Raw genomic sequence first — 12,301 nt, forward strand, 5'->3', positions numbered from 1 at the left:
ATGACCCTCCACCTGGGCAAGGCAGGTGGGCCGCGGGCTGGACAGGCTGAGGTTCCACTGCCCGTCTGTGCTACTGTCCAGCCATGCTCCTACCTGTTCCCAGTGTTTGCCACTAGGTCAAGCTGCTGGTGACATTGTGTTTTCCCAGATCTTCCCAAAGCCTGCAGTCTGTGGGTGGGTCTCTGTGCTTCTGCTGTTCACCATTAATACTTCTCCGCTTCTGTTCTTCAGTTTAATCATTTGCATCTCACATGTTCACTCATTCATGTATTAACCAAGTGTTAATTCACCAGGTAACAACACTTCACGTTTCTTAAACACCTACTGGGTGCCAGGCATTCCGAGCAATTTACATATGTGGAATTACATCATCTTTACCACAGTCTTGTGAGACATAGTCTATTTTAAAATCTCTGCCATTTCAGATGGGGAAACCGAGGCACATTAAAGTCAAGTAATTCGCTCAAGATCCCATGGCTAGAATGTCAGAGTCCCCAATACCCACCCCCAGTTTCGATGATTCTTTAGGGTGACTCACGGGACTTACATGTACAGTCATGCACCACATAATGACATTCTGGTGAACAGTGGACTGCGTATATGAAGGTGGTCCCATAGGATCACAATGCAGCTGAAAAATTCCTGTCACCTAGTGATCATGTGGTTGTGTAACGTCCATTGTAACACAGTGCGTTTACTCATCTGTTTGGTGATTCTGGTGTGAAACCTACTGTGCTGCCAATCATAAAAAGTCTAGCATATAGGATTATGTACAAAACATAACACTTGGCCGGGCACGGTGGCTCACGCCTGTAATCCCAGCACTTTGGGAGGCCGAGGTGGGCGGATCACGAGGTCAGGAGATTGAGACCATCCTGGCTAACACGGTGAAACCCTGTCTCTACTAAAAATACAAAAAAAATTAGCCGGGCATGGTGGCGGGCGCCTGTAGTCCCAGCTACTCGGGAAGCTGAGGCAGGAGAATGGCGTGAACCCAGGAGGCGGAGCTTGCAGTGAGTGGAGATTGCGCCACTGCACTCCAGCCTGGGCGACAGAGTGAGACTCCGTCTCAATAATAATAATAATAATAATAATAATAATAATACTTGATAATGATACTAAAAGACTATGCTACTGGTTTACGTATTTACTATGCATATTTTTTTTTGTTATTTTAGAGTGTATTCCTTCCACTGATCAAATCCAAAATAAGCTTACCTAGAAATCAGCCTCAGGCAGGTCCATCAGGAGGGATTCTAGAAGGCGGCCTTGTTATCCTAGGAGATGACGGGTCCATGCCTGTTACTGCCCCTGAAGACCTTCCAGTGGGACAAGGTGTCAGGGTGGAAGGCAGTGATATTGATGATCCTGACGCTATACAGGACTAGGCTAATGTGCGTGTGTCTTAGTTTTTAACAAAAAAGTTTAAGAAGTTTTTTTTAAGAAAAAAAAAACCTTAAAAATATAGAAAGCTTACAGAGTAAGGATATAAAGAAAGGATCTATTTTTGTACAGCTGTACGGTGTGTTTGTGTTTTAAGCTGTGTTATTACCAAAGAGTCAAAATGTTAAAAAAAAAATGACAAAGGTAATAAAGTCACAGGGAGGGGAACATCACACTCTGGAACCTGTTGGGAGGTGGGAGGCAAAGGCAATTACATGTGGAGCTTAAAACGTAGATGACAGGTTGATAGGTGCAGCAAACCACCACGACACATGTATACCTGTGTAACAAACCTGCATGTTCTGCATATGTATCCCAGAACTTAAAGTAAAATAAAATAAAATAAAATATAAAAAGTTACAATAAGCCAAGATTAACTTATTACTGAAGAAACCTGCACAGCATGTATTTTTAAAATAAATTTAGTGGCCAGACACGGTGGCTCATGCCTGTAATCTCAGTACTTTGGGAGGCCGAGGTGGGCTGATCACTTGAGGCCGGGAGTTCAGCATCAGCCTGGCCAACACAGCTAAACCAGTCTCTACTAAAAATACAAAAACAATTAGCTGAGCAAGATGGTGCATGTCTGTGATTCTAGCTACTTGGGGAGGCTGAGACATGAGAATTGCTTGAACCTGGGAGGTGGAGGTTGCAGTGAACCGAGATCATGCCACTGCACTTCAGCCTGGGCAACAGAGTGTCTCAACATAAATAAATAAATGTAGTGTAGCCTAAGGGTACAGTGTTTCTAAAGTCTACAGTCGTGTGCAGTCATACTCTAGGCCTTCACATTCACTCACCACTCACTCACTGACTTGCCCAGAGCAACTTCCAGTCCTGCAAGCTCGAGTTACGGTAAATTTCCTATACAAGTGTATTTATTTTTTCTTTTATAAGTATTTTTCTTTTCTTTCTTTGTTTCTTTTTTTCTTAGAGTCTTGCTTTGTCGGCCAGGCTGGAGTGCAGTGGTGCGTTCTCAGCTCACTGCAACCTCTGCCTCCCAGATTCAAGCGATTTTCCTGCCTCAGCCTCCTGAGTAGCTGGGATTACAGGCACCCACCACCACACCCAGCTAGTTTTTATATTTTTAGTAGAGATGGCATTTCACCACATTGGCCAGGCTGGTCTTGAACACCTGACCTCAAGTGATCCGGCCACCTCGGCCTCCCAAAGTGCTGAGATTACAGGCTTTGGTACCTTTTCTATACTTGGATCTATTTATATATACAAATACTTAGCATGTGTTACAGTTACCTACAGTATTCAGTAGAGTAACATGCTGTACAGGTTTGTAGCCTAGGAGGAATAGACTATACCATAGAGCTTAGGTGTGTAGTCCGCCAGATCATCTAGGTTTGTGTAAGTCACTCTGTGATGTTTGCACAGTGAGGAAATCGCCTAACAATGCATTTCTAGGAACATCTCTTCATTGTTAGGTGATGCATGCCTGTAGTTGTACCCACTGCCGTGACTTACTACAGTGAAAAGATACAAAGCAAAATCAGCACAGGGAAAAGTTGCATGGGGAGAAGTTTGGAGAAAATCACCTGCAAGTTTTAAGAGTCTTCTCCCAGCAGAGTCACAGAGGGTATGTTTCATTCCCCCAGCATGAGTTGTGATAACACATGTGAAGTATTGTCTACCAGGGAAGCTCCTTAGAGACTCAGTGCCAGAATTTTTACTGGGGTCTGGCCACGTAGGCACTCTCTGCCTGGCATACACCAGGATTCCGGACTCCCAGAAGGAAAGCAGGTGCTCGGCCTAAGCCACACTGTTTGCACAGACAGTTTGAAAACAGAGAGCCACTCTTACCAGAAAATAGTGGAAACCCTCCCAAAATCCATGTTCCCAGACATCTGCTGAGGCCCAGCCCTACAGGAAGGGCTTTCAGAGGATGCCAGTCTCTGGCTGAATATGTTAACTCTTCTGCATGGCTAGTAAGTGGCAGGACCAGGATCTGAGCCCAAGCAATTTGGCTCCAGACCCCTGCTGTCAGGCACTGGGCCATACTGCCTCCCAGAGAGCCAGAGTCCTGCACAGAAGAGATGAAGAGAAAGTACAAGGCTGGCCTTAGGTGAGTGTTTGGTTTAGTGGGGCTGTCAGGTGCACTAGTAACAAGTCTCCCTGGTGGTCTGTGAGCTCCTAGCGGGTGAGGCCATGTCGGATTCACCCATGTCCCCCACTGCGCGGTACATTGTAGATGGCACTCAACGGGTAAATATCCCATGATTGAGCTTATTGTCATCAATGGCGATGATTGCTGCTCAGGAGGAGGTGGCTGGTCGCTGCATGAGTGTAATAAAAGGCAGAGAACGCTCTTGTAAGGGTATTTATGAGCCCTTCCCCGCTGCCGCAGACTCTCTTGTGGATGGAATTGAGCCATGCCCAGGTCTTCCAGGCTTCCCGTCACCTGCATGTTGCCTTCAGGAGAAAGAGGAATAGTTGCCCCCTGGGATGCAAACCTGTGGATGCAAGTCCTGGCCTTGGAACTGGGGCTGAATTTCAGCCACATCAGCTCCCAGGACAGGTGCCCCCAGGCTATGGACCACATTCAGGGAGCTCCCTGTTGAGTGGGGAGAGGAGGTGTATGCACAGGGTGGCCCTATGGTATTGTGTGGGACCAGCAGACTCTTGGACCATAAGGCCTGGCTTTGAATCCCTGTCCCTCCACTGATTGCATGTGACCTTGGGCACATCACATACCTCTGAGGGCCTCAGTTTCCCCAACTGTGAAATGAGAGTAATAACAATATTCACCTCACAGGATGGTTGTTGAGGTAAATGGATCAATGGATGTAAAGTACTCAACACAGTGCCCGGCACTGTGAGGGCTCCATAAACGTCAGCTGTTATCATTGTCAGTATTGTTATTATTATTTACACATGAGAACAACACAGCTGTGCCAAGTGTTCTGTGATGCTGACAATGAATGTTTTGCATCAGGGCCTCATGCTCCAATGCCCATCGGGGTCACACAGGTGCTATAAGTGTATGTCAGGCTCAGTGCAAGATTCTAGGAAGTAATGTAGCGTGCGGCGGCGTGGACACTTAGGTTGCCTGTCACCCACCATCCCTACCCTCACACCGAGGCAGTAAATGAAAAAAAAAAAGACCGAAGATTGCACAGCACTCGCTGAATTTGTGAGTTTGTGACCTGAAATATAGATTGCTTGTATCATGGACACCGACAGCAGAGAGAGAACTCCATGGGCTGGGTGGACTGGCAGGCTTCCTGGAGGAGGAAGAATTCAATTGGGTCTTGAAGGTAAGATTTAATTAAAATTGGGGAAGGAGCAGCTGAAGATCTGACTTCTAGGTTAAGCCAGTGTTGACTGCTGGTCAGGCATGAACCAAGCACTACTGGGTGACACACACGTAAGGGTGAGGCAAGGCCGTGGCAGTCATGGCGTGTGTTCCAGCAGGGCTGACGGGGGGACCTGCAGAGATTGTGGAATTACACCAGACAGGTGTGGTGGTGATGAATAGGATGAGCTCGCCAGAAGGGTGGCAGCGCCCCTGATGTGTGTATCAGGCAGTTTAAAAACACAGGGTAAAGACGGTAGGCTTCCATTGTGTAAATAGAGATTCTGCCGCATTTGGGAGCTACCCCATTATCTCCTTAATTTCCTGTTACTTTCCTGAGGGTGAAACTGACACATGTCAGCCAAGGAAAATGAGGCCCCAAGAAATTATTTCTCATTTTTTCTCAATAAGTTGTCTTCCCCTTTCTGTCTCCTGGATGAGAGTACTGTCTTTCTGAGAGAAAGTAAGAACCACACATTGAGTGCAGGTCTCAGATGGCACTAGATATCCCCTTCTGTGTTCACATGTGCCCATGAAAGAGCCGGGTACTGTGCCAGGCACCAAGAGAACAGGTCACAGTGTTCTGCTGCCAGGATCTCAGGTCTAATCAGAGAGAGACATTTAAACCAATTGTTATGGTACCCCAATTCATTCAGAGTGCAATTCCAATACTAGTTTTGTTGTTGTTGTTATTGTTGTTCTTGAGACGGAGTTTTGCTCTTGTTGCACGGGCTGAAGTGCAATGACACGATCTCGGCTCACCACAACCTCTGCACCCCGGGTTCAAGCATTTCTCCTGCCTCAGCCTCCTGAGTAGCTGGGATGACAGGCACCCACCACCAGGCCCAGCTAATTTTGTATTTTTAGTAGATATGGAGTTTCAGCATGTTGGTCAGGCTGGTCTTGAACTCTAGACCTCAGGTGATCCACCCACCTCAGTCTCCCGGTGCTGGGATTACAGGCGTGAGCCACTGCGCCCAGCCTCCAATACTGATTTTAATGAGACTTTGGAGGGGATGTGAAAAAAATAGTTTCACCTGAAAATATAAATTATGAACCCAGATGGGAAGGCTTTGAAAATGAAGAGTAATGTGGGAGGGTTTACCCTAGCAGATATTAAAAATACTACAAAGCGCCGGGCGCAGCGGCTCAAGCCTGTAATCCCAGCACTTTGGGAGGCCGAGACGGGCGGATCATGAGGTCAGGAGATTGAGACCATCCTGGCTAACGTGGCGAAACCCTGTCTCTACTAAAAATACAAAAAAACTAGCTGGGCGAGGTGGCGGGCGCCTGTAGTCCCGGCTGCTCGGGAGGCTGAGGGAGGAGAATGGCGTAAACCCGGGAGATGGAGCTTGCAGTGAGCTGAGATCCGGCCACTGCACTCCAACCTGGGCAACAGAGCGAGACTCCGTCTCAAAAAAAAAAAAAAAAAATTACAAAGCTACAGTAATGCAGCATTTGACTGCTACAAGAAACATCAGACCAGTGGAACAAAAGATAAAATCTACACACGCATCTATACATATGTTTTAAACCAGTGGGAGAAGGAGGATGTATCATCCATGAATTTGGTAACAACTGACTGGGTCTTTTGAAAGAAAGATAAAAATGAATTTCCTAATTAGATTAAAATCTAAGTAAATATAGCAATTTGTAAAAAGTAAATATGGGCTAATAGGATGTGATCTGGAGAAAACTGTGGATTTAGGTACACATAGTTGCAAACTTTACATTTAAAAACAGCACTCAGAAAGATAAATGAGAAACTTGGGGAAATATTTGTAATATACATAAGAGACAAAAGATTAATGTTTTTAATATATAAAGAGAATCTTAATATTAATTTATAAGAGATGGAAGGCCACAATAGACAGCTATCTACGGTATGAGAATTTCCCAAAGATGAGTTAGAGGTGCCCTTGAAGCACAGTGGCGGCCCGTGTCACTCTGTAGGCAAAATCACGTGGTTGTGAGTTGGATTTATAGGCTTAGGGGTTTGCACACAATTGCACGTTATCATTTTTGCCTTCTCCATGGACATTCCAAGCCCGCTAACCGTTGCCCTAACCTGCATTTCTTGTTTTGATGACTGCCCCAGCATCCTATCCTTTCTGCCTCCAGTTTTACTCCCTACCCAGCCCATTGTCCACGCTGGAGTGGTCTTCCCTGAAACATGAACCTGCCTGCTTTCTATTCTTGAGGGGCCCCCATTCAGGATCCGTCAGGAAAGCTGATCCCTGCTAACCATCTCCCAGGGCTACTGGGTGCCTTTGTTTTCCATTACGCTCTGGTTTTGCACATCCTGTTCTTATCTTACCTGTTCTTTGGGCAACTTATAAACCTCCTGCTGGACCCTGACCAGCATCTGCACTCTGTGATGCCCTAGCCCTCCCCTGGCCAGCTAGTTGTACCCTTGGCTGTGGTCCTATGCATTGGATCATTTATTAAAGCCTGGCACTGTGTGAAGTTGAGATTAGTCCTCTGGATGGCACTTAATCCATTTTTGTTGACATCAGAATAGAATTGTTGAACTGGAAGAGACCTTAAAGATTATCTAGTCTCGCTTTCCCATTTTAGAGTAAAAACCTCTGGTCCAGAGGCTCTGGGAACTGACCAGGTTCAGAACTCAACACCATTGCAGTCAGAATCATGCTGTGTGATGCGTTCTCTACTCCAGATGCTATTCGCTAGATTGGTAAATTAGCAAAGCTGCGTTGGTAAGTGTGATTGTCTCTGCCTGTGATTAGCTTTGACATCTCATTCTTGCCAGAATTATCAGCTGGGAGGCCGAGGGTCTCTTTGCCCTCAGGACTGCCCCTCAAGGACTGTGTGACAAGGACCAGCAAGCCACTAACCCCTCTGCTTCTTGGGTCTCAAGCTCAAAGTAAAAGATTTCAAGTAAATGATTCGCAGACTCTGTTCCAGAGAAAACATTCGTCATCTCCCATGTTCATCAAGCACTGTCTGTGTTTTGAAGGGTTGGGTGGGTGGGATTTAATATGAGGCCACTGTGGGCATTTTGAGGAAATGTCCTCTCCTTACCACCACCCTCCACATACAGAAAAGTTGGAAGAATAAAATAGCTTCATGCCGTAATCCCACCAGCAGGGAGAACCATTGTTAACATGTTCGCATCTCACCATCCACAAGGCTATGAATATATTTAGTACATAATTGAAGTCAAACTCTGTAAACAATTCTTCATCAGGCTTTTGTAACTTGGTGTTGGATTCTGAGCATTTAAAGCATTCATTTTGAAAGGCCTGTTTATCCAGCATCGCTCTTCATAAACGCAGTGACAGAATTCATCAAAGGCATCTGCTCCTGCTAATATGTGATTAAAGGGGTGGTAATCGTGCATGATTCTTTTCCAGAGACGAGAAGGAAAGTAAGGAGGACTCTAGGGGATGGGAAGCCAGGATAACCATCTTTTTCTTTATTCTTAGACAATGAGGTTTAAGGTAAAGATGCTCTTTGGAATCTGAACTTACAGTGATTCTCAGTGGAGCTTGGCTGTAGCATGTTTAAGGGAATCTCAGAAGTATGATTAACGTGGGGCTGATTCTGGTGCTCCCAGCCACTTCCGGTTCTGGACTTGTCACTGCAGCGGTCGGTGCTATCAGCATCCCAGCCCCCGAGCTGGATTCAGGGACATTGTTGGCTCCTCCTGTGTCTGGTCTCTTACATATCCATTCCATCACAACACTCTGTTGACTCTGTCTCCTAGTCTGTGCTCTTCCCACCAGCCAGTAACAGTAGTAGTAATAGCGGCTCAGATTTACTGACTTCTTTGTACCATAACCCTAAACATTAGGCACTGTTTGTGTGTGCGTGGTAAAGTACACACAGCATAGCATTTACTGTTATTGACAGTTACTACATTCACAGTGTTGTGCAGCCATCACCACTGTCTGCTTCCTGAACATTTTCACCTCTGAAAGGAAACTTGGTGCCCATTGGTGACTTCCCATTTCCTTCTCCCCCAGCCCCTGGCAACCACTTCTCTGCTTCTGTCTCTGGATTTGCCAACCCTGTACATTTCAGATAAGCGGAATCACACAGTATGTGTCCCCTTTTGTGTCTGGCGTCTTTCACTTAGCATCACGTTTTCAGTGTTCCTCCATGTTGTAGCATGCACCAGAACTTCATTCCTTTTTATGGCTGAATAATATTCCATTTTATGGATATACACATGTTCTTTATTCGTCAGGACGTTTGGCTTATTGTGAACAGTGCTGCTATGAGCATTCGAGAACAGATTTTTGTTTGAATACCTGTTTTAAATTATTTGGGGTGTATGCTTGGGGGTGAAATTGCTGGGTTGTATGGTAATTCTGTTTTTAACGTGTTGCCTCTCAGAGCTGGGGAGAGTCAGCCTCCCACAGTGTGGAAGGGGGTGGATTTAAGAGTTGAACCCCCATCAAAGGCCAAAGTCCATGGTCCTTGCTGGCGTGTCCTGTTGCCTCCTGCAGCCTCTTTTCATGTCCCCCATTTCTCTCTTGGCATCCAGGTTTACCTTCCTCCAGGCTGAAGTCATAAGGCGTCCAGAGTTATCTTTCTAAAATACTGATCTAACCATGTTTCTTCATGGCTTAAAGCCTCTCCGTTGTTCCCCTGATTCCCTTAGGATGACACAGCAAATCCCTAACCTGCTCTCGAAGGCCCTGTCGGTCTGGGGCTACTTCTCTTGCCAGCTTCAGGCCCTGTTCAGGCCAGTCCTTCTCCAGGCTCGCCCTCCCCCTGGCCCAGCTCATTCTCCTCTGCCCACTGGATCACCGCTTGGAAAGCCTTCTCCTGTCCTTTGAGCTAGGAGAGGAGCTCCCCCCTCTCCCTGAGTCCTCCAGGCTCCCCAGCCTCAGCCCAGGTACACTGTGGCATCAGCATCTGCCTGCCTGTTCGTTCCTCTGTGGGACGTGAGCTCCTTGAGCAGGGCCTGGCTCAGGTTCCTCCTTGTTCTTCCAGCACCCAGTACAGAGCTCCATTGACTCCAGTGAGTCAGGCAGGTGTAGTGTCATATCCAGACACGGAGTCAGTCCTGGCAGCCCACTTGATGTGTCCACTTCAATAGAGAGTTTCAGGGAAACAAAATTATAGCAAACCTTGATTTCTGCACATGTGAAATGGATGTAAGAATTCTGCACTTAAAATACTGTTTGAGGCCAGGCGTGGTGGCTGACGCCTGTAATCCCAGCACTTTGGGAGGCTGAGGCCAGCGAATTATGAGGTCAGGAGTTCAAGATGAACCTTGCCAACATGGTGAAACCCCATCTCTACAAAAAGTACAGAAATTGGCTGGGCATAGTGGCAGGTGTCTGTAATCCCAGCTACCCTGGAGACTGAGGCAGGAGAATCACTTGAACCCAGGAGGTGGAGGTTGCAGTGAGCCGAGATTGTGCCATTACACTCCAGCCTGGGCAACAAGAGCAAGACTCCATCTGAGGGAGAGAGAGAGAGGGAGAAAGAGAGAGAAAGAGAGAGAGAGAGAGAGGAAGAAAGAAAGGAAAGAAAGAGGAATAAAGCCTGGTCTGTGGACAAAATTAAAGTTTGAAGGGATTAGGAAGGCTTTTGGCCAGAAACTCAGGAGTTCCAAAATCTGCCTTGCTACTACTCCCTCACCCCCAAAAGGTGAGCTGCATACCCAGAGTGGGAATGAAAGTGTTAACAGTGGCACAAACCCTTGATGGCTCGATGCAGGGCTCCTGATAAAGGGCCAGCCTAGGAGAGGCAGGTAGGGTGTGAAGGCCACTAACCCCAGTTGCTGGATGTGAGTCTCGGGTCTACTACTTACTCTCTCTGTGACCTTGGGCCATTTTAAAAGCTTATTTCTACAATGACATTATAATTTATAAAGTGGAGGTTAAAATAGTTCCCATCACAGAGTGTTGTTATGGAGATTAAAAGGATTAATACATGTAAAGCACTTGGATCCATCCCTGGTGCTTAGTATCTACATAATACACGTTCTCTGAAATGACAATGGTAATGGTGATGCTGCCGCTGATGGTGTCATGATGGCGTTGATGGTGGTGGGGGTGAAGATGATGGTGCTGGTGATGTTGATGATGTTGATGGTGATTATGATAGTCATGGTGAAGATGATGGTGATGGGATTATTGATGATGTTGATAATGATGGTGGCTATGGTAATGGTGGTGGTGGTCATGGTGGTGATGGTGATAATGAATTTGATGCTGCTGCTGCTGCTGATGTTGTTGATGGTGATGGTGATGGAGATATTGGTGATGTCAATAATGATGGTGGTGATGGTCATGGTGAGGTGATTGGCATATTGATAATGTTGACAATGATGGTGGTGATGGTCATGGTGAAGATGATGGTGATAAGTATGTTGATAGTGATGGTGGTGATGGCCAGTGTGAAGATGATGGTGATGGGGATATTGATGATGTTGATAATGATGGTGGTGACGGAGATATTGATGTTGATAATGATGGTGGCTATGGTAATGGTGGTAGTGGTCCTGGTGGTGATGGTGATGATGAATTTGATGGTGATGCTGCTGACCATAGTGTTGATGGTGATGGTGAAGATAATGGTGATGGTGATATTGTTGATGTTGATAATGATGGTGGTGATGGTCATGGTGAAGGTGATTGGGCTATTGTTAATGTTGACAATGATGGTGGTGATGGTGATGGTGAAGATGATAGTGATGGTGATATTGATGATGTTGATAGTGATGGTGGTTATGGCCAATGTGAAGATGATGGTGATGGGGATACTGGTGATGTTGATAATGTGGTGGTGATGGTCATGGTGGTGATGGTCATGGTGGTGATGGTGATGATGAATTTGATGGTGATGCTGCTGGTAGTGATCATGATGGTGTTGATGGTGATGGTAAAGATGAAAATGATGGAGATATTGATGATGTTGATAATGAAGGTTGCGATGGTGATGGTGGTGATGGTGATGATGATGATGAATTTGATGGTGATGCTACTGCTGATGGTGATCATGATGGTGTTAATGAAGATGTTGATCATGATGGTGATAGTGAAGATAGTGATGATGGGGATATTCATGATGTTGATAATCATGGTGGTAATGTTAATGTTGGTGATGATTATAGTGATGGTAGTGATTATGTGGAGCCTTCTCCTCATAAAATTACATATTGAGATTTTACTCTTCTTTGGTCATTCTTCACTGAGGAAGATTGAAGAGTAGAGGCGTTGTAGGCAGGGCAGGACCTAGCGTAATTTAACAACACAAATAAATGAAGAAAGTGAGGGTCATGAGTGGGTTTGCCCCATGGAGGTAGTCTCTGCCTAGATTTGCTTGTCACTTGGTGTCAGAAAGCAGGAATTGTAAGAGAAGGGGATGAAAGGTGATGGGATCTGCAGAACTGGCTCTGGTTTTTCCCTCTTCCTAGATCCAGGCTTCCATTCCCACAACTGTGTTGCTACTTTAAGCATTGATCTAGACCCTGCTCCACTGAACTGCCCACAGTACCTCTACTCTTCAGTTTCTCTTGGCAATGCCCTTGTGGCAAAATGAAAGTAAGATCTCAAGATGTGGATTTAGAAGGTG

General features: G+C 46.0%; 1 protein-coding gene across 2 annotated transcripts in view; it reads left to right on the top strand.

The window, feature by feature from the left end:
• EVC2 (EvC ciliary complex subunit 2) overlaps positions 1-12,301 on the top strand; it is a 148,454-nt gene that overhangs the window by 27,022 nt on the left and 109,131 nt on the right. The gene's annotated exons all lie outside the window — the stretch shown is intronic.

Source organism: Trachypithecus francoisi, unplaced genomic scaffold (assembly GCF_009764315.1).
Source record: "Trachypithecus francoisi isolate TF-2019V2 unplaced genomic scaffold, Tfra_2.0 Lachesis_group1, whole genome shotgun sequence".
NCBI lineage: Eukaryota > Metazoa > Chordata > Mammalia > Primates > Cercopithecidae > Trachypithecus > Trachypithecus francoisi.